The sequence below is a fragment of the Primulina eburnea genome, chromosome 1 (genome assembly GCF_022965805.1).
Source record: "Primulina eburnea isolate SZY01 chromosome 1, ASM2296580v1, whole genome shotgun sequence".
NCBI lineage: Eukaryota > Viridiplantae > Streptophyta > Magnoliopsida > Lamiales > Gesneriaceae > Primulina > Primulina eburnea.
In genome coordinates this window covers 52802034-52825792 of record NC_133101.1, presented here as the reverse complement: position 1 = coordinate 52825792, position 23759 = coordinate 52802034, and the positions used below count along the sequence as shown (strand labels likewise).

At 32.9% G+C, this 23759-nt stretch overlaps 1 long non-coding RNA gene across 1 annotated transcript; it reads left to right on the top strand.

Moving 5' to 3' along the window:
• Positions 1–6126: 6126 nt before the first annotated feature.
• On the top strand, positions 6127–15014 carry LOC140812466 (uncharacterized). Its single transcript, XR_012113678.1, has 3 exons — positions 6127–6204; positions 6431–7141; positions 14710–15014. It is a non-coding gene; the product is annotated as an uncharacterized lncRNA (long non-coding RNA).
• The last annotated feature ends 8745 nt before the right edge of the window (positions 15015–23759 follow it).

Genomic DNA, 23759 nt, shown 5'->3' with positions numbered 1-23759 from the left:
TGGTTAGGGTTGAGAAAATCCCGAACTTTATAGGACATTACGGTCCATGTTTTGAACTCGATAGTACGGGTCCAGTTAACCATCAGGTGAGGATCCGGTTTGAATGTGTAGGGTTAATGGATGAAAATTAAGCATAAGAAAACTCGAAACAATAGCACTGACATTCGAACCCAAACTCAAAGTGCGCAAAGGAGCTGCCGGGAAATTTCGATGTAGCAAGGAAAGCTTCACAAATCATGCTTTCAACATTTCCTTCTTAAACAGTTGCCTTAGCGCGAGGGGTAATGCCTGGTAAATCCAAGAAGCATGGGCCGCGGTATGGTAGTATTAACGTTTTCAAGGTATCACATACAACGCAAAAATATATAAAAAAAGTTATGCATTTATATAGAATAAATATATAAGTTATCAAATAATCATCTTTTTTATATAGAGGAATCAAATCTCTGGTAGTTCTCTTACTTTTAAATATTTATCTTTAGGATTGACGTTGCTCAATCAATCATATTTTCTCTCATCTTTGTTCAGGATGTTCCCTCAATTTCGTTTTGGTCTACTGCATCATTTTTAACATCTTGTGTTCGAGTAGTGGCTTTTTTTTATCAATTATTAAGCAAACATTGAGCTTCCAAACTGTTGAAACAGAACAAGTTAGAATTTCTTTTGTCATTATATACAAAATCGGATAAGATGTGTTTTTGGTGACTATCATCGCAATATGTCGAAAATGTCCTCATTTGTATCACTAAAATCAAAAGTCGTAGTAAAATAATTCTCAAGTTTCTAACTAAAACTTCAATGACGTTTCGTCTTTTCTTTTAATAAAAGTGTGTGTTAGTAAGTTTAGAAGTGATATTACTAGAAGTAGTGTATTGTAGTTCATGTGAGCAATTTTTCCATCATATTTAGTGTTATATCATTATAAATATAATATAAATGAGTTCTAATCAATGAGGTAGATGGAACAATTTCTAGAGTATGGTATAAATAATCATAATGTAATGTTAGCATTTCTTGTAAACCATCTGATTTAAGTTTTGGATCTAAAACAAAAGCACATAAAAATATTTCAAGAATTTTTAAAAAAATATTTTTCTCATTTTGTATTCATTACATAAATACATTGAACTAAAACTTCATTACTAGATTTAATATATTAACTAAAAATCAGTGTTCTAAAAAGTGGTAGGCGATCTATGTTCAGCTATCTAATGCCTAGCGACTAGTCGTTAAGCGGCCACCTAGGCGATTTTTCAAAATTGGTTTTTAAAATATTTAGCAACATTATATATCAATATTGTGGGGACTCGGACGTTAATCACGTTCTAAATCATAATTATGACTAATTAATCAATTAGTATAAACAGGGTCTAATTTTTTTTATTTTTTTCTAAATTACACAGCGGAAACGTAATGTAATTAAATTCAAATTACATATTAAACATAACATACAATTATTGTATGATCTACAATACTCCCACTATGTTCAACTACAAGTCAGTGCTGAATCCTAAGTTGCTTCAAAGCCCGGATCTCCACGCTATCTAGTCCAGCCTCGTACTCTTCTTGACCCTGATCCTAGCCCACCTGTTGCCATGCACACATACAAACAAGACAACAGCCAGATAACTCCGGTGAGATATAAATATCCCAGTATAAATCATGTATACATGCCATCATATAAACAATATAAAAGAATATATCAAAACCATATCATATATCAACATCATGATATAAATCCATAACAAGAATAAATCATATTCGATACATGTACCCTAATCCGGAACATAATTCAATATCCAGAATAAATTCTATTCTAAGCATGTACCAATATCAGGAACATACTCAATATCAAGAATAACTCCTATTCTAAACATGTACCAATATCAGGAACAACAAGCAACATGAACCATATTCAGGAACATAATCAACATCAATAAATATAAATCAATATAATTGTCACTCAGACTCGTGACTCCACGTTTTAGACTAGACTCAGTCCTAGCCTAGGGATCCCGGTTTCCAGACATTGGCATTCCATATCGACCAACAGTAATAGAAAAGACTCCAGTTCTATCCACGTCGATATAGTATCGATCACCAGTAATAGAAGAAGCTCTGTTTCTATCCACATCAGTATAGTATCGATCACCAGTAATAGAAGAAACTCCGATTCTATCCACATCGATATAACGTCGATCAACAGTAATAGAAGAAGTTATAATTCTATCCACATCGATACAGTACTGATCACCAGTAATAGAAGGAGCTATAATTCTATCCACATCGATAGCCAATTATCCAGTGACAGACTATGGCACTTCCGCCAATACAATATCTCATGACATCGTGCAATGTGCCCGTGGTGATCCCACCACTATCAGGCACTTCTGTCATAAGACTATTCGTCTAATACCTGTTATCTATAAGTCAAGAGAACAAGTATATCAATCAACTCAATGCAAATATCAATGCAATAAAATAAAGTATGTGATTTAGGGAAACTCGAGTCAAACCTCACTCGAGTTGTGCAATCCCAACTCAACATTAATTTATACATTTATCTTCTCGCTCAGAAGAAGAAGAAGTCACGACTCTATCTCGGTCCATTCTCAATCTGGTAATAACAATATCGAACAGATATAATATCAATAAACAGCTCGATTCAATACCTGTTCTGATTAATTCAAATCAAAACACATAATCTGATCAATGTCGAATCAAGACACAATCCAATTCATATCGACGATATCACGATATAATCGAAATCACTACTGAATCTGATCAATATCAATTAACTGATGTTTCGACGGTATAACAATACAGTCTCGATAATCCCCGTCAGTCCAAACATCACAGATATAATACCAGAACTCAAAATCGATATCGATATCAGTCATAATCTCAATAACAATACATATCTGATATGAATTCTCAGTCACATTGATTCCAAAAATCATAACAATTACATAAACAGTCCGTTCTTTAATCTGACTTCGATTTTATGATGTCTAACACGACAAGAACATCATATATGAATCCTATTCAATTCTGACAATAGTCTAATTCCAAAACATGTCAAAACGTAGCAAAACTTACGTCCAGTTGTAGCCTACGTTGATAGGAATTCGGTACTATACTCAGATTCAAAATCTGACGGACGGATTGAAATAAAAAGGCGTAAGGATTTTCTAGAGAATTTCTCGTGGCTTTTCTTGATTTTTTCTTTCTGAATTCTGAGGGACAAACTTGATATATACATATATATGTCCAACTTGCATGATAGAGAAACGTGGCACATTTTCATGTTTTTCAATCGGCGCTCGGGCGGTCAAGAATTACCGCCCGGGCGCCGAACCTTCTGCCTGGATTCTCTTCTTATCATCCTCTCGCGCTCGGGCGGTCAATAACTATCGCTCGGGCGCGAGACATTCTGTCCAAATCCCTTCTTGTGGTGCATTGGCGCTCGGGCGGTAACTTTCTGCCGCTCGGGCGCCAACAGTTCTGTACAAAATATATATAACTCATATGCTTTGTTTAATCTGATCTCGGAATAGCCCAATCATAATCATATCAATTCATAATCAATAAATCATCTCCGATTACAATAATCAAATTTTCGGGCATTACAAATATCTTTAATTTATTTATTTTTTTACTTTTCTTTTTGGATATTAAATCATTGTTTGATATTGCGGAGAGAACATGGCAAATAAAAAAAAAGATGATTTTTTTTATTTTAAAATTTTAAATCATTATTTAAATTAATTACATATCATCATTGTGATATTCCTCTTCTTCGGATGCAAAATCATTTTTGTAGAGTTTTCTCACTCTAGATTGCACATGAAAATGAAGTTTGATGTGTTAGTGATAAGTGCATTTTGTGCACTTAAATTATCCTTAAAATTCAGATGTATTGTTAGTTTTCTTGGGCAGAATTATGCGTTTTTTGTTATCTTTGGTGATTGCAGGAATTTAGGTGTGGCTACGACATGTGCGTGAAAACGAGCTAAAATGGCACTTAGTAGAAGAAATGTGAGCAAACCAAAAACTCCGAATACAGTGAGGCTCGCGCATATGCGCGAGCGATGCACCGAAGCGAGGTGAAATACAATGAGCCCCGCGCATATGCGCCACTATTGGCGCGCATATGCGCGAGAGAGATGAGGCAAGACCAGAGACTAGCGCGCAAGAAGAAAACGCACGTATAGAAGAACCCGCGCACGCAATAGAGCGCGGCGCGATATCCAGCAATAAATAGGTTTCGTCGTGGGCATTTTGGGGGGTTCTGAAAAATTCTACAAGCCGCCGACATATCATAGAGAAAAGGAGCGAAAAAGTGAGAAGATACGGACGACGGAACGCAAAAAACGGAGAATAAAGACGCTAAATCCGGACATGGAGACTCACTTTTATCTCTCTTCAATACGTTTCTAATTCGGTTCTTTGCTTTTACGTTTTAATGATTACAAACATGTTTTGTTGTGATCTAGTTTTGAGCATGAACTAATTTTATTTTCTAAAGGTTGATGTAGTCGTGGTCGAACCTATGTTATTGACGTTTTGAATTTTCCTTGATTTAATTCACTGTGTTTATTTTTGATTTCTTGTCTTTAATGCTTTTGGATTACTGGCCATAATTCGACTGATTTAATAATTGCGATCTAACAATCGAGAGAGGTGATCGAAATTAGGACAGGGTAAATCGCATCGTCAGATGCTTTTAACGTGCAAAAGACGTATAACTTTGGCGAATCCGTAAGAGAACCCTATTTGCATTTATTACGTGTTACATGATTTTGAATAAAAATATTAAAATTGATAATAGGTAATACAGTTATATTTATCACTTGAAAAAGAGAATAGGAAATATCGTGAGTTCTTGGTTAATAAATATGATGCAGTTCAATTAAATGTTAGACAATTTTAATTTAGCATAGGAGAAACCAGATGAAATCATATCTCTAGATTTATTTACTCATTGAGTTTCGAATACGTGCTAGAATTACAGGAATTGTTATTTTCTTTGAATTGATTATAAATCAACCCTTTGATTTTCTAAAATAAAGTTGAGTTATGTCAATTATGGTACATAATATTCAATTTTAAATAATTACTCTTTGTGTGATCGATATCTATACTCAAACCAGTACTAAAACTTGACACCGTACACTTGCGGTAGTGAAAACAGGCAACAGTTAGATAAACCAACAAAAAACATTCCTTGTTGGACATTGGTTTAAGACATATAAAAAAATTATCTTTCATTTTTTTAATAAGATTTTAAATTTAAGTTGAAAGACCAAAAACTTTAAAAAAAAAACCAAAATAAAAAAAAAAAAGTCATAACCGCCTAGTCTAGCCAAGATTGGCCGACTAGCCCTTTTTCTAGGTTGTCGGATGCCGACTAGGCCGATTTTTAGAACAATGCTAAAAATATATGCAATGTTGCAACAATGTATTAAAATAAATGAGAAGTATGATAATAAACATCGGATAAGTGACACTAGCACTATTAAAAACTTTTAAAATTTCACAAATACTAGTGTATATATTCCATTGATTTATAAATAAATAAATATCATGAGCTTGAACATGTTAATGAAAAATAAACATAATAAATCTTTAAATTGAAAAGAAGATAATAACAAATTATATGTTGTATTTCAACGTGTTGGACGTCCTACGCAAATTTTTTATGCCTCATATCATTGATTTTGCAAAATTTTATCCATTGTTTCGTAACTTGGGAGTGAATCCATAGTTAATTAATTGCAGTACTGATTGGTTTAATATGTGATTATAAATTTTTCAGTCCATCTTGAACACGCAGATTTAAAATATGACATATGCACTTATCATGAAAAATTTACTACCTAATGATGATTTACATATTTTAATAAACTCATTAACAATAGAAATATTTGCACTACTATTATCAATAAAAAAATTGAAAAAACTTGAGAAGTCAAATCATATTCTTATAAAATAATAAATAAAAGTTGAAAAAAAAAAATTGTATCGTTTCTAGTTCGTTAAAACATTAATATGAAAGTAATATTTTTTGAATATTTCAAGAACTATAAATCCAATTATATGTAATACTCAGGTCATCTCCAATCTTAAGAAATTGCCGTCCGATGGGCTAAAATAGCGCAGCGCGCCAAATTTGGCACAGAGGAAGGCCACTGCGCCAATTTGGTGAGGGGGTTTTATTTTTTATTTTGTTTTTTTATTATAAATTCGGGATTTTTCCTGTCCCGATTTATTTTGGGAGAAGGGTAGGGTATATAATCTCCTCCCGACGAGATTCATGTCCCGACCCGAAAAAATATTATTAAATTTATATTATTTTTAATTATTAATATAATTTTAATTAACATTTTCATTTCTCCCATTTCATTTTCCCGATTTATCTTTCGCCTAGGGTTCTCTCCCGCAGTCTCGCGCTCAGCCGAGGCCCTACGACTTGCAGGCAGTGGACGGCAACCTCAGTTTCTTGGGGATGAAAATATGGTCAGGCATGCCCTGATTAGATCCTTGGTAATAATTTTTTTCATGTCCGTGAAATCTTTCGTTTTCGTCAAGAAAATGCTAATTATTTGGTTTTTGTTTATTTAGCGGTCAATTTGTTTGGTAACAAAGCAGCTGGGAATTCAGAAATTGAAAATCGAAATTCTAGAAATTATATTGTTTCATTTTGCAAGAAAAGCCATCCACCAGCTTATTGCGAAGACTACTAAAATTCTACGAGGCAACTGAATTTTTTTTACCGTGCGGCTATGTTATCTTAATGTAAAGCTTAGTTTGGTGGTTAGCATATGTGGAAATTTGATTGATAAATTACTGTTAGATATTTAATACATTTTTTTCACATTAAACTGGATTTTTTTTATTTGAAACTCTTGATGTGGACTACGATGACTATGAAACAAACTTTCTTTCTTTTTATTTGATTCATTTTGGTTTGATTAGATACAATTTGCAGTAATTGCAACATTCTGTTGAATATATTATTGTTCACAATATAATTGTACTCAAGGTTCCCACTACTAACTATTTGCTAGTACGTATGAGGGAACATGACAGGACAACCATTCATGAAGTTATGGAGCAACAAACAATAAGCGTAGCCAAGGTAATTTTGTAAGCAACCATTCAATAACGACTTTGAAGTCATTATCCCTTACCTATTCATTTCAGCTCTTGATTGATGAAATAAATATGTTGTCTTGATCAACACAAGTGTACTTGCTATTTTGTTGTGTTGCAGCATTGATTTTCCTATATTTGAGTATTTGACCACTGGATTATAGGTCTCGAGAGATTTCAAAAAAAAAAATCGGGATATCACATCCATACCCGACAGGATCCCGAACCGAACATTCGGGTCCCTACGGGATCGGGGAAAAAAAAGATTCCCAATTTTTATCGGACGGGGATTGGGTATGATATTTACGAGACGGGTCCCTACCCGATCCCACCCCTAATTTTATTATTTAAACGATCAAATTCTTTAATTGACAGTTTTTTTTCAACAATTAATTTTTTAAGTATGTGTTTTAGTATAATTAGAATCTACTAGAGCATCTACTTCTCAAATTAGAGAAGAATTAGAATCTACTAATACAGTAGATGATTTAATTATAAATCAAAATAATATAGTTCATAAAAGTAACTTTCAAAAAGTTAAAGAAACTGATACAGTTTCAGAAATGAATTTTAGTATTTAATGGATAGTAAATCAAAGATTGATTTTACTAAAGGATCTTCTGCTAGAGCAAAGATCAATGCAGAATTTTATTTACCCAAATGGGAATCTTTCAGAAATTGGTACTTTAAAAGTTTTTCTGAAGAAGAATTTAAATATATTGTTTCAACATTTTATAAATATTGTGAAAACCAGAATAAACTTATACATTTTGTTCCTTGGTTTTTTAAAACATTTATTATAGATTATATTTCTATTCTTGAAAGAAATTATAAACTTTCTTCAGGACAGATTCAAAAATCTGTTTATCCTCCTCAACAATCTTTTATTATAGAAAAGAATAATAAAATTTTAAATTTTACTGCTTTTTCAAAATTATTTGAGAATGATATGTTACAAATTACTGTTAAACATATTAATCAGATAATTGAAAAACAAAATTATACAAATTTATATCTTACGATTATAGGAGAAGAGATTAATTCTCTTAAAGATCTTATTGATAAAATTATTTTAGCTATTAATAAAATTAAACCAGATGTTCATATAGAGGAACCAGAAAATAATATTGTTTCTGTTGCTACTTCATCTATACAATCACCTCCTGATATTAAGGATTTTAAATTTAAATCTTCTGTTTCTGATATAGAAAAATTATTAGAAGAAAAATTTAGAAATCTTAATTTAAATACTCTTAATGAAGAGTTTGAAGAATTAGATAAGATTAATAATCATTCTGAAGATGAAATTAATAAAATTAAATGGGCTGATAGACCTACTACATCCAAATATTATTATAATAAACCTACTCCCATGGATGTTCTCATTGAAGAAAATGAATATATTTATTCTAATAGCTATAATGGGAAAAACATTTATGAATGGAATATTGATGGTTATAGTGATAGACAAATTTATAATACTGCTCACAGAATGCTAATGTATAGTACTGTGTGTAAATCATCAGGTAATACTGATAAGAATATTGCTAAAATGATAACAGCAGGATTTACTGGCCGACTTAAAGGTTGGTGGGATAATTATTTAAATTATTCTCAAAAAGATGAAATCTTTAATTCCATAAAAATGGAAAATAATATTCAATTAGAAAATGTAGTATATACATTAATACTAACTATGATTGAACATTTCACAGGAAAATTCACTGATAATAGTGAACAAATTAGAACTTTATTAAGTAATCTAAAATGTAAAACACTTACTGATTTTAGATGGTATAAAGATACTTTCTTATCTCGAATTTATGAGATTCCAGACTGTAATAATAGTTTGTGGAAAGCTAAATTCATAGATGGCTTACCTTTCTTATTTGCTGAAAGAGTTAGAAAAGTATTAAGAAAGGATGATATAAATATCTCCTATGATAATTATACTTATGGTAATTTGATTAATACTTGTATTCAAGAGGGTTTAGCTCTCTGTAATGAATTAAAATTAAATAATCAAATTAAGAGACAGAATTTACTAGAAAAAAAACAACTAGGTAAATTTTGTGATCAATTTGGTATGGACTTACCTAATAAAGGTAAGAAGAAAAGTAAAGATAATAATGAAAAAATTTATAAGAAAAGACATTTGTCTGAAAGACAAAAAGAAAGAAAAAAGAAAAGAAAAGAAATTCGTGAATCAGCTAAAGCTGATAGGAAAAAAGATAAAAACAAAAATAAATTAATAATTTGTAGAAAATGTAAAAAGCCAGGACATTATGCTAATCAATGTTGGGCTAAAAACAAAATTAATAATTTAGATATAGATGATAATCTAAAAGAAACATTATTTAAAATAATAATGGATTCTAATAATAATTCTGATAGTGAAACTGAGAATTCCTCAGAATCCTATAATTCAGAAGAGATTCTGGATAATGAATCAGACATTTCTGATTTAGAAGAATGCAATAATTGTATACAAGGAAAATCTTGTATTAATCCTATAGAGGATAATAATAAAAATGATGAGTTTTATAAACTTATGTCTCAATTTCAAGATTTAAATATTAATGTTTTAACTAACAATAATATTTTAGAATTCCTTAAAATGATTAAGGATCCAATATTAAAATCCACTATTATAGATCAAATGGAGAATACTGCTTCAACAAGTAATAATGAAAATAATATTCTTATTAAACAAGAACAAGCATATTCTATGAAAGAAGTTAAAAATCTTTTACAGAAAAAATATAGTCAACAAAATCCAGTTACTATACAGGATTTAGTTAAAGAGATTGATAATCTTAAACAACAAATAAAATTTTTACAGGATAATAATAATAGTTTAAATTATCGTATTTCAGTCATTGAAAATCATAATAATTCAATTCCTGAAAGTTTTGAAAATATTTCATTTCCTGATAATAATCAGAAACATTTATCTGTTTTGAGTATGATAATATCTCAAAAATGGTATACTAATATTACTTTATTAATTGATAATTCTTATAAAAAGAATTTCATTGCTATGATAGATAGCGGTGCAGATTTAAACGTAATACAAGAAGGATTAATTCCTACAAAATATTTTCATAAAACTACTCATTCTCTTTCTCATGCAGGAGGAGAACCTTTAGAAATAAATTATAAATTACCTAAAGCTTATATTTGCAAAGATAAAAACTGTATTCAAACCAGTTTTTTATTAGCGAAAGATATTTCAAGCCAACTAATACTTGGTCTTCCTTTTATTTATCAAATTTATCCTTTAACCTATGTTGATGAAACATGTATAATAGGAACTTATCAAGGTAATCCTATTTCTTTTCAGTTTATAACTAAACCTGTTCATAGAATTTTAAATGAACTACAAGAACAGATTGAAAGAAAAACCTTTCAAATAAACTTTTTAAAAGAAGAAATAAAATTTCTTACAATTGATGAAAAATTACAGAATCCTAAATTACAGGAAAAAATAAAAATTATTTATAATAAATTTTCTTTAGAAATATGTAATGATTTACCAAATGCTTTTTGGAATCGTAAGAAGCATATTATCTCTCTACCTTATGAAGAGAATTTTAATGAAAAAAATATTCCAACCAAGGCTCGTCCTTGTCAAATGAATTCTGAATATTTAGAATTATGTAAGAATGAAATTCATTCTTTGTTAGACAAAGGTTTAATAAAACCTTCTCAATCTCCTTGGTCATGTACTGCTTTCTATGTTAATAAACACTCTGAACAGGAAAGAGGAGTTCCTAGATTAGTTATAAATTATAAACCTCTTAATAAGGTTTTGAAATGGATTAGGCATCCTATTCCTAATAAAAAAGATTTATTAGACAGATTAGTTCATGCAATTATATTTTCCAAATTTGATTTAAAATCAGGATTTTGGCAGATTCAAATACAAGAATCTGATAGATATAAAACTGCTTTTAATGTTCCAATAGGACATTATGAATGGACAGTAATGCCATTTGGCCTTAAAAATGCCCCTTCAGAATTTCAACAAATAATGAATGATATTTTTATAATTATAGCAACTTTATAATTGTTTATATAGATGATATCTTAGTGTTTTCCAATGATATCGAAACACATTTTAAACATTTAGAAATGTTTAAAAATATTGTTATTCAAAATGGTCTTGTTATTTCAAAATCTAAAATGATTTTATTTCAAACTAATATTCGTTTTCTTGGTCATATGATTGAAAAAAGAAAAATAATTCCTATTCAAAGAAGTATTGAATTTGGTTCAAAATTTCCAGATATAATTACTGATAAAACTCAGTTGCAAAGATTTTTAGGGAGTTTAAATTATATTTCTCCTTATATTCAAAATCTTACTAAAGATTCTGCTATCTTATATGATAGACTGAAGAAAAATCCTTTACCTTGGACAGATAAGCATACTAAAGCTGTTCAAATTATTAAAGATAAAGTTAAGAATCTTCCTTGTCTTATGTTGGCAAATCCTTTATGGGATAAAATTGTAGAAACTGATGTCTCAGATATAGGTTTTGGAGGAATTTTAAAACAAAAAGATCCTCAAACAAAACAAGAATATCTTATAAGATTTTATTCTGGGAAGTGGAATAATGCTCAGAAAAATTACTCCACAGTAGCAAAAGAAATCTTAGCTATTGTTAGATGTATTTTAAAATTTCAAGATGATTTATATAATCAAAAGTTTATTATAAAAACTGATTGCAAATCTGCAAAGTTTATGTTTAATAAAGATTTTAAACATGATGTTTCTAAGCAAATGTTTGCTAGATGGCAGGCTCATTTAGCTCCTTTTGATTTGGAAATTATTTATAAAAAAGGTGAAGATAATCATCTACCAGATTTCTTAACTCGAGAATATTTATCTTAATGTTTTCATCTACAGATATGTACTCTCGAGGCAGAGGAGAGTCCTCTTATAGAGGGCGAGGTGGTAGGGGAAAACCCCCTAATATTATAGCACAACATGGAAAACAGAGGCTAATAGCCCAAAACTTATCAAGTTCATCAGCCAGTAATACTGAGCAGAATGAGTTATACAATGAATTTCAAGAATTCTTGAAACAAAAGCAGAAAAATAATTCTGATTCTCAGTCTTCAGCATCATATGCTAATATCATCAAAGAAGATGATAATGATACAGCTCTTTATACAGAGTCAAAACATAAAGAATTAATTCTTCTTATAGAAGAAAAAGATATCCAATGGGAAAAAACTCCTTGGATTATTATGGAAAGATATTTTACCAATACATCATATGTATATGGTGCTTATAAGCAAAGAGGATATTATGAGAATCTTCTCATATCCACAAAAAGTGTTGATATTACTCACTTTTTCAGTAATACTCAACAAAAAGGAAGTTATAACTTCTCTAAGTTTATTATCAAAAAGATTATATCTATTGAAGAATGGGGTATATCTCCATTGGTGGAAAAAGAGTTTTACTCAGAAAATCATAAAACCAGTTTTAAATTCAATTTCTGGGATTATATTGAAAGTTTTAATAAAACTTTACTATATGAAAATGAAAAAAGGAAACATACATGGTTTCTTAAGATTTGTGAAAATGTTTTCCATTATCCTATTCCAAATTGGTTTTTTATTTGGTGGAAAATATTTGGTCCATCAGCAAAGATTTTGCCAGAGGTTTTTATAAAACCATTCGATACTTGGTTGAATGTTGCACCAATTATTACAAAAAGTTTTTCTGAACATTGGATTGATGGAAAGACTTTATGTCTATTCTTCATGGAATTCGGTATTCCATGGATCTGGAAATGGCAGCCAGAATTTGGTTATACAGATGAAGGTATCCCTTGTCTATGGAGAACTAGCTCTACAAAATTTTGGGATAAAATGTTACGAGAAGATCCAGTATCTGGAAAACTTCATGGTCATGACACCTTACTTCAAATGGAAGAAAAAATTTCTTCATATCAGAAAGATTTGTTGAATCAACAACAAAAAGAGAAAGATGCAATGAGTCCATTTAAAATTTTGACTCAAAAATATTCAGAGATCTATTCTAAAGAGAAGATGCTAGAAATCTACATTGATGAAATGAAAAAAGATCTTTATAAGAATATGGGATGCTCCGATTCAAAATCAGACAAATCAATTGAATCAGACAAATCAATGGCTTCAAATTCCAGTAATAATCAATTCATACATCTAATGAAGATGCATGATGCACAGGATCCAGATGAGGATATTCCTCAATTATCTCAAATTGAGGATATATTTGAAAGTTTGAAGAAATCTCTCAAAGATAATACCAAAGATGATTAGAATCGTTGAAAGTGGAATCTCACTATTCAAGAGTTGGTGGAATAACACATTATCATGGCATATCATGACAAAAAGTGGGTGGCATATCACTATTTACTTTTTGAATTTTGTAACCATGTTACTTTTGCTTTAATAAAGCATTTACTATTTTTATTTTGAGATGGAATCCGGGGTTTGATGTCCGGCTCTTCTATCTATATATAGGCTATTTCTGTGTTCTTAGAAGAACACGGTCGAGTTTGCTCCCCTCTCTACTCTCTTGTACACAACCCTTCTGAAGTTAATAAAAGTTTGAAGTTCTGCTTACAACTTTGTAAGTTTATTGTTTTTATTTTCTGTTTTTATTTTTTGTTTTTAATTTATATATTTCAGTGATTAGCCTGAATGACAGGCTAAAGTATTCGTGCTAAATTATTTTCCTTACTATGACATGATCTATATTTATTTGTAACTTGGAATCAGATTGATATAATAAAAGATTTATTTAAATTTCTGGAATCTAATGTAATATAAGAGTCTTTGGTTAGAACATAAGGTAAGAAGATGAACCAGGAAATAGTGAACACAAGGTTCGAGTTTATCCGGGAAAAGTAAATTCATGTTGTAGCCCTTCAGCCTGCTTAGCCGAGAATTGGCGTTTAAGGCGTTTATGGGTGATTTTTTATGAATTTATGATTCTTTGGGCCCTCGATAAATCCTCTGTTGTTTAATTTCTCTGGTCTATCTTTCGTAAATCCTTTTATGTTTTGTAAAATTCCAAGCAAGAATCTTATATTCATTATTATTCTGGAGTTTAAATTTCTCCTTTTCTTAGCTCAATTTGAGTTGAAAATGGTATATAGGCTGGAAACCAATAACTTCCATGTGTGCGAAAGCCACTAAGGAAAAGTTTGGTAAAACAATGCCACGTATCAGATTCCTCTTTGATTCCAAGCCTCAGATGGAATAAAATGATTTACATTTGTTGAAAGTCAATTTTCATAATATAATTTTATCATAAAAACTAAAAGAAAGTTGTTTAATCCACAATATCTAACTGTTTCTTCTCTAAGTTTATAATCAAAATAGGTAAATAGTTAATAATCGTTACCTGTTTGAGACTAAAATACCGGCATTTAAGTTTGAGAACAATCGATACAAATTTTCACCGGATCATTTTTCTTGATGTGCTGCATTAAAGTTTTATAACCATATCCTTGTTGAAATTTGTAAGTTTTCGAATAGTTTTTTCATTTAGTTTTCAAATCTCCGGAGGAAAGCTTCAGATTTTCGAAATGTTTGATGAAGATATTACATAGGTGGCGAGGAACCGCTTGAGTTTTAGGCGTCGTCGGATTGCCCATACTTTCTTAACTTGGACGATGATGTGTTTGTTGGGCCGTCACTTGTTTGGTGAAGATATTACATATGTGGCGAGGTACCGCTTGAATTTTAGGCGTCGTCGATTTGCTCATACTTTCTTAACTTGGATGATGATGTGTTTGTTTGGCCGTCACTTGTTCTTTTTGCTCCTTATAGGAAAAATAAAGATCATAGTCGTCAACATTGCTCATACATACATACATACATATATATATAGATATAACTTGATATATTTCCCTAAAAAATTAAAAATAATTTAATTAATGTATAGTCCCGTTGAAGATTATCATCATTGGAGGTGGAATCTAATTTTAATCGACCAAACCAAAACGTGCACACTTGTGGCCATTATATGCACTCGAATGAAAAAGCCGTACATAAAAGTCCAAAATAAATGTCAACTAATCAACTTATCCTTTTTTCCGTCAATTATTCTCGATAAGCATACTTTAATTCAGAAGCAACTGAATTTGATGCCTAAATCATTCATAAGAAGAACAAGATTGTTATAATCGAGACTTGAACATCACGAGACTGTCACTCAAAACTTGAAATCTCGATGTGAGACGAACTACGAGTCATCGGTTCGTATCGAACTTCACTTTCCATGTAATGTATTTGGTGATTGTGTTTCATCAAGTTGTTGCATTTATTTTGGTAATATACTTGCACCAATTAAATGGTTGGGAGACATACGTAACGAAACTAAGCTGTATGTCCATAAATGTGAACTTCGATTCCCGAAAAATCTCGGCAAATTAAGGCCATGGGGGTTGGAGTAGGCCCTCCGAGGCCTAATTTTTTGCCATAAAATTCGATATTATCGAATATTAATTTTTTGATGATGACATGTATGTCAACCATGATTTAAGATATCATAATACGGAGAAAAACATTGTTTGGTGTAAATATATTAACCCCATAAAATTTTATATTCGCGCTGAATTATCAATAAGATAATATAATATGGAGAGAAACATCGTCGGTGTAAAATATATTAACCGATAAAATTTTATAATCACGCTGAATTATCAATGTCGCTATTTCAAGGTTGTGAATTGTTTTCGACCGGGAATCACCGAATAGATTAAGAATATGTCTCTTGTGAGATGTGTCACGAATCTTTATATGTAAGACTGGTCAACATTATCGATATTCACAATAAAAAGTAATTTTTCATTGATGACCCAAATAAGAGATCCGTCTAACAAAATATAACTCGTGAGATCGTCTCACACAAGTTTTTGTTATAGATTAAAGAGGCATAATCATAAGAAATTAATATAATTATTCGTTTGTTGCAATAGTGAGAAAACCAATTATTCAAAATTATTATTCATCGTTGCTTCGTTTTGCATGGAAACCCCCATCTTACCTAATCCTATCTTTTCGCACGTTCCAGTTGTCGTTGACATAGACACTGATCATATAAAGACAAAAACGACTAAATATGATAAATAGACTACTTGGCCATTTTATTTTATTATTGTACCCAAAAAAAACTAGGGAGATTTGTTATTCAGTACCTGTTTGACCAAAATCTTTCTTTCTACTCTCTGCTTCATCTTTCTTCCTAAAATACCCTTTAACCATTTTTTAAATCAAATGATTTTCTTTTTAAATAACGGCCCATCATGCTTCCGTAAAATAAATTAAATCTTATACTTTTTTGACCGGAGTACCACCGGGTTATATCCACCGTATTTTACGAACTGCTCCTCACAGTCCAACCACGCGATCGCAACCGATGGTTACTGACGCAGATTCCTTCAGCAGCACTTGGCACAACTCTAATTCGTTTCCTACCTTAGAGTGTACAGTAAAAAATAAAATTTTGAAAATAATACATGAGAGGGGCTAAGAGCAAAGATCTCTTTTATTCAAACACAAACATTTATTTATTACATAGTAACCTCCTGTAGAGGAGGAGAAACTTGTTTAGCTACTAATAGTAGCTGAACTTACTCCACACATAAACTTGAAAAGGAAATATATTACAAATGGTTTATAAGAAAAACGAAGAGGTTGATCGATGCCTTCATCTTCCTTTTGCTTCCTTATTTATAGAAGGCTCCTTCGGATTTGAAACTCGGACTTCAAATTTTGATAAGCCTTTACAGCTTGCATATGGACCCTGCGGTGGTTGAGTGGTCCTTTTAAGATGGTCCCTCCATCTTTCTTGATTTGTCTTCTTCTAGATTATTAATCTAGAAACAGTCATTTCTTGCAATTTTATCTGCCTGCATAAATAGTTTATATGCACTTGGATCAGATCAGCTTGTATTTCTCTTCCTGTTTCTTTGAACTTCTTTTGATATTCTTTGAAATTTTTCAGCTCTTTTCTTGTTCCCTTAATCCTTTTCCTGGAAACTCTGAGATATGCGAAATACATTTTGTTTCCAGTTTTGGTTTAAGTTTGGTGTGAGTTAATGGTTCCCGTTTGATCTTATTTATAGATTGAAATTTCGGGACCATTTGTCTTGTTTTTCTTCATTGGATCCTTTTTAAATAAAGTGTCCAATGTCTTTTGTCATTTTCCACCTATTATTGGTGGTCCTTGTTCCTTTTTTCCACCGATTATTGGTGGTCCTTGAATTCCACTCACATGTTATTTCACATGGTGGTCCTTCTTTTCTTGGTGGGATGCTCACATGTTCCTTTTAACTTTGTCGAGGAATCTTTGGCTTTCGGCTTCCTCGAGGAAAACGTGAATGTGGTCCATCCCCACTTGTACTTGTATCGGTAAAGTGTTTCCGATCAGATCTCGGCTTGAATCCTTTACCGAATTCTGGTTCCTTCTGGTTCTGGCATTCCAGGCAGATGTTTTCTGACCATCTTCCTATGTGTGCCATGTTACAGAATTTTCGGCGAGTCTCTTTACTAGCCGGCAGCTTGCTGTTCCACAAAAGATTTCTCTTTTTCTCGAATAAATCTTCTGCAAAACTTGTAGTTTTTCCTGTCATGGTATTTAACAGGAATGATCCGTTCACAGAATGATTATAAAATTTGAACGGAAACTTGACTTTATCCATCTCAGTGAGACAGACCCATAGACCCCAAGCTCTTCTGGTGGAAATGTCATCTTCAGTAATTGAAGCAACCAGGGGTGTTTCTTCTATTGGAGGATCCTTGATAAATTTTTGGATATTAGTATCCGGCCTCCTTAGCTTGATGAAATGAAAGGCTTCGTGAGAACCTTTTCCTGCTGGTTCTGGTGCTGCACTGAAAAAGTATAGCTCCAGAACATCTCCTCTGGACAAATAATCATTATTCGCCCAAGTTTCGTGCACAGCTTCCTGGATCCACTTTGGTAGACCTGAGATTTCCGGAAAGCTAGGTGATGTCGTATAAACTGAGGCAAGAGCCCCGAATTCATACCATGCCTTGACCTCCTTTGGATATGAATTTTGTTTCATCCATACCCTTGGATATTTTCCTGAAACATCAACCCTATTGGTAGCTGGGTTAATGCCAATTCTGATTTTTAATTTCTCCCAATTCTGCTGATAGACCTGAAATGGAGAAATTGTTGATTCATTAATACCAACCTTAGATTTGCCTTTGTCAATACGAGGCCTAAGGTTGATCTCTCCCTCTTCAATCCCCGAGGTGAAGGGTTGACTTGATGACTCAAGATAAGGATCAGGAGTCTCAATTTTTGTTTCAGCCGACTCATCTGGTGATGATCCCGACTTAACACTTGTGCAAGGGGTATTTGAATCCCCCGCTACACGTATAGAGTCCTGTACTCGAAAACTCTCCATTTGAGAAACCAATGGCTTCTCAATGCCTTGGAGGATAGGCCTTTGCATTACAGACCATAACTGAGTATATGCCTGTAAACAACCTGTAATTCGATCAGAGACAATTCTCTTATCAGCTTGTTGTAGCCTTCCCGCAACTTCTGCGTTAACGGCCAACTTGTTAAACTCGGTTTGAAGCATTTCAAGGTGTTCCCTCAAATGCCTCTGCATCTTGATAATAGCATCAATGTCAATGCTGTCCATCTCTTGTTAAAAAATCTGCAAGAATATTTTCATGAGATTTAATTATCACAATATCAAAAATATAATTCTGACATAGTGCTTGCCATCGTAATAATCTAGCCTTCTCAGGTTTAGACTCAATTCTATTCCTTAAAAAAGCTTTAACTTGAGTATTATCAACTTTCAAAGTGAATTTCTTTGCAAGTAGAAATAATGGCCATTTTTCAAAAGCCCTCTTTACTGCATAAAATTCTTTTTCGTTGATATGCCATCTTATGGCTTCTGCATCTGAGAATAACCCACTACAATATCTGCATGGTTGTTCTCCTTCTGGGGTGAGCTTAGTAAGAAGTGCTGCCCACCAATGATCACTGGCATCAGTATATAATACCAGATCATCTTCATCTTGAGGAATAGCCATTTTTGGAAGATTTTTGCAAACTTCCTTTAAATGGATAAGTCCTTTGGTGTGTTCGTCTGTCCATATAAATTTAGCATCTTTTTTCAATAATGGACTGAACACCTTCCTGTGTTTTGCTAGGTTTTTGATAAACATCCCAGCAAAATTAACAACTCCTAAAAAACTTTGAAGTTGTTTCTTGTCTTTGAGACTTTCTGGAAAATTTTGCACCTTTTCAACTATGTGGTCTTGCAGAATTATTCCTGACTCATCGATTTCAATTCCGAGGAATTCAATCTTCCTTGTAGCAATGACTGCTTTCTTTTCAGATAAAACCAGTCCTTCTTTCTTGCAAGCATTAGAGAAAATCTCCAAATGTTTAACATGTTCATTCATATCTTTAGACGCTATTAAAACATCGTTGATGTAAACAAACATAAACTTGAAATAATCTTTGAAAAGATTATCCATCTTTCTTTGAAATATCTGTGGTGAATTAGCCAATCCTATTGGTAATACCTCCCAGATATAATGTCCTTGCGGTGTGGAGAAAGCTGTGAATTTCTTGCTTTCTTCCTGCATCCGAATCTGATAGAATCCGGACTTGCAATCAAACTTAGAGAATATCTTGGCGTTGCGTATACAACTAATCAAGTGTTCTCTACTAGGTATAAAATACCCATCAAATTCCAGAATCTTATTAATTTCTTGATAATTAATAACCAATCTGGGTTTTCCTCATTTTATCTCACCATAGTTTCTTACCAGAAAACCTGGACTGCTATATGGTGACATACCTGCTTTGATCAAACCAAGGTCCAAATGTTCCTTGATTATAATCTGCATATCCCTTTGATCAATGATGTTCATTGGGATGGGTTTACAACGGACAAATTCATACTCTTTGCCTTCCTTGATCTTGAGGCAAGCCCTGAGTTGATTTCTGTCCCACCATGCCAAGGGATCTTCATTGTAATTTTCTTTGATCCTCTTCTTGACATCTTCCAATGATACCTTAGACTCGAACTCTACTTCATTTGTTTGTAGAGTTATCTTAAGGCATTCTATATCTTCTGGTTGGAGTTCTTTATCTGCTCTCAACTGGAGCATTGTTTCTCCAAACCGTCTTGAATCCTTCATTTTTGGGTTCAGAAGTTTTCCTGAATCACCACGCTTGTTGCGAAACTGGATTGGCAATTTTCTGTAAAATGCCTCTCGAAGTCTCTGGACTATGATTTTGTGAGCACATGGTGTTGTGAACACTAATCTTCTAGTCTCATTTTCTTGTGTATAGGACTTGAACATTTGTAGGAAATTATTTCCTAACAATATGTCAGCTCCTGTATCATGAAAATAAATTGGTGGTGTTTTTACCTTGTACAAAGGTGTTTGTCCTGCACCGCCAATCATAATTTCAGTCATCTTAATCCCTTTACATAAGATTAAGATTCTTCTGGAAAAATATCTTCCAGCAATCTTGGGTAACTCTTCTTCCAAATTATTTGGAAAAACTCCTCGTTTTGCTGTACATATTCCAGCACCTGAATCAATATATGCAGCAAAGTATTCTGCCTTATATTGTTCATACAACATTCCTACTGGAATGTATATGGAGAATGGACTTGTGGTCATTGGACTTTCCACATCTTATCTTCTGCCATAAACTCCATTCCATGCTCTAGACGTTTCCAAGGTTTGTGTTCCTCAAGAAACTCTAGTCCAAGAATCAGTCGATCTGATTCTTTACCTGGAATTCCTTGGATATGGACTTCCAATTCTCCGATATTAATCAGTCCTTGGTAAGTTCCTATCGTAGGTTGTTCCAAATAGTATATTGAATTACAAGGAAATTGATTCCTTTGTTTTGTAATATCAAATACTATTTCTACCTCCTTCCAACCTTCTGGGCATCTAAGCTTTCCTATTGTAGAAAAACTTTTCAGCTCCTGTTGGGTTTCTATGACAGTCTTTTTATCCCATCTGTAACTTGTAATTCTATCTCCTTGAAAAGCTAGTCTTCTTGATTCCAGTTTAAGACTTTGATTCCTCTGTAGAATCGGTTTGTCTTGGATCTGGATATCTGTTTCTTGTATTAAAGGAAACTCGACTCTTTCTGGATAAATTGCCTGAGCAACTTTTTCGAATATCTCAGGGATTTCAATAAACTCATTTCTAATAAACAATTCAGAATGATGTGTATTAGATAGAGCATATGAAATCTGATAGGTAATAGAATATGGTCTATTACCTTCTTTCATCAACCTTTTTTCCTTGAAGTTCTGATGCAATGTCAAGGCTCGGCTGAAATCTCGATCTGTCAGGTTGTAGGCTATCCTTGGATAGATTACTCCTACAATTTTTCCTGCACAGAGGTTTCCTGAGATGGTTCCCAGTACTGAATCTTGTAGATTCCCCATTCTTTTATCGCATATAGCAATATCGATTGGTGAATCTATCCCTTCTTTGAAAGTAGCCTTTATCATAATTTGGATTGCTCCGATATGAATCCAGGACATAGTCCTTGCTACTTCTATCTTGAGTTTTTGTAATTCCTCCTTAATTTCTTCGGAAGGAATTAACTGCATCTCCATTCTATTTCCCGTAAGTTCCATCGGGATTGTCATTTCCCTTCTAGAAACTTTATAGATTAGATGATGCTTTCTGTTTCTTAGGCCAAGACTTCCTAAGAACTTTTCTACCTGTCCTGCAGAGAAACCTTGATATCTCTGTAGGCTCGGATTTTCTCTCATGATTCTTTGAACCATGTTATGAGATATTGTTGTCTGGCTGAAAAATCCAGACAGATCTTCATGTGTTTCGTGTCGAAACACCTCGTCTTCAGTCAGATTCCGATTCTGTTCCATCAGATGCTTCTTGACTTAAGACTTCTTCTTCTTCATATATACTTTCATCTGAGGTGATATCCTCAAATCGGTATACTTGAATAAGATCTTGGTAATAAACTGCTTCTTCAATAGCCGGAGTAGGATCAAAGCGTTTAATACCTCTTTTCTCGTTTTCTGGACAATTGGTCGAGATATGACCTCTTGCTCCACATGTCCAGCAATTACAATCCTTGAAACTTTCATTGGCTCTAGTATGAGCTCTTCTGAAAGTTTTCTTTGTAGGTGTTCTTCCTGTGCTTCGAGATGAACTCGATGCTTGGGATGATATCCTACTTCTTGATGGTCCACTTCTTTGTCCAGATTTATAAGATCTGGCTTTCTGTCTAGACCATATTGTTCTTGGTTTCCAAGAACTCTTGCCACTTCTAGCATAAGGATGAGATCTAAAATTTTTTCTCTTATGCTTCTCTGGTTTACTTCCAATAATAGTTGGAAGATCATTTTCCTTACAACACAAAGGAGTTCTTTTGTTGATACCCCTTAAGCGTTTGTAATTCTTTTGTAATGCTGCCATATGGCACCATTCTGCCAATTTTCCTTTAAGAAAAGAGGCTCTTCTTGCCAACGTATCTGGATTACCAGGTACGTATTCCCTTATGAGCATTTCTCTCCAAGGGCTTGTCATTTTTGCGAAGAAAAGCTGCATAGCTATATCTTCTTCGACTCCTGAACTCCATCTATATTTAGTGAATAACATAATGTATTCATCCACTAAACATATGTCATGTAATTCAAGACTATACAGAGCTTGAGTGTATTTCTTCTTCTTCTCTGTATCTTGACTGTTGAAATAGTCTATCCCTATAAAATGTGCTTTAAATAGGGTAGCCATTTTTCCAGCAATCTCACTAAGAGATTCACCAGTTAGGACTGACTCCTTCATGTCTAATGAAGTCATTTCCCAAGCAATTTTCACTGATCCCATGAGACTCATTTCCAAAAGTTTAATGAATCCTTCTTTGTTGAGATCAAGTGTTCCTGCTGCAATCCTCATAGCAGATGTCCAATCGTCTATGAGGTCTTCTCTGTTTTTGAAGTCCAATACATCAAGGTTAAGAATAACCCCATAAGGATGTATAGGATCTAAAACAGTTTTCCCATAGGGTGTTTGGTGCAAAGGAATTTGAGTTCTCCTTGCCCTTGTTCCCGCTGGGTGTGATTCTCCACCAGTATGGAAATCAGTTTGAGATTCTCTCATATTATGAGATCCCATACTTTCCCTTGGTGGTTCCTGAGAAGATGACCAGGTTATTGCAGGTGGTGTTTCACCTACTGCTGTGTTCATCTTTAGATCCACTACTTTGAGATTTGCGAAAGATTCCGCAAGCTCTTGCAGATCCTCTAAACCAATCCTTTCTAAAGTTGTCATCAGATGAATTTCTTTTCTGAGACAAACTTTATTAGATTGATCATCTTTTCTTCTTCAGTTAAAGGTTTTGACACCACTCTGGCCTTCCCTAGTTGATGTAACAAAGGTTCGGTACCAAATGAGGGTGGTAACCATCCTCCTGAAGTACGTCTACTAGAACTTGGTTGTTGTTCTAGTTTCTGAATTCTTGTTTGAATATCCTTTAAGGTCACAAGAATCTCTTCTTGTTTTTCTAGGATTTTCTCAACTCGTTGTGGTACATAA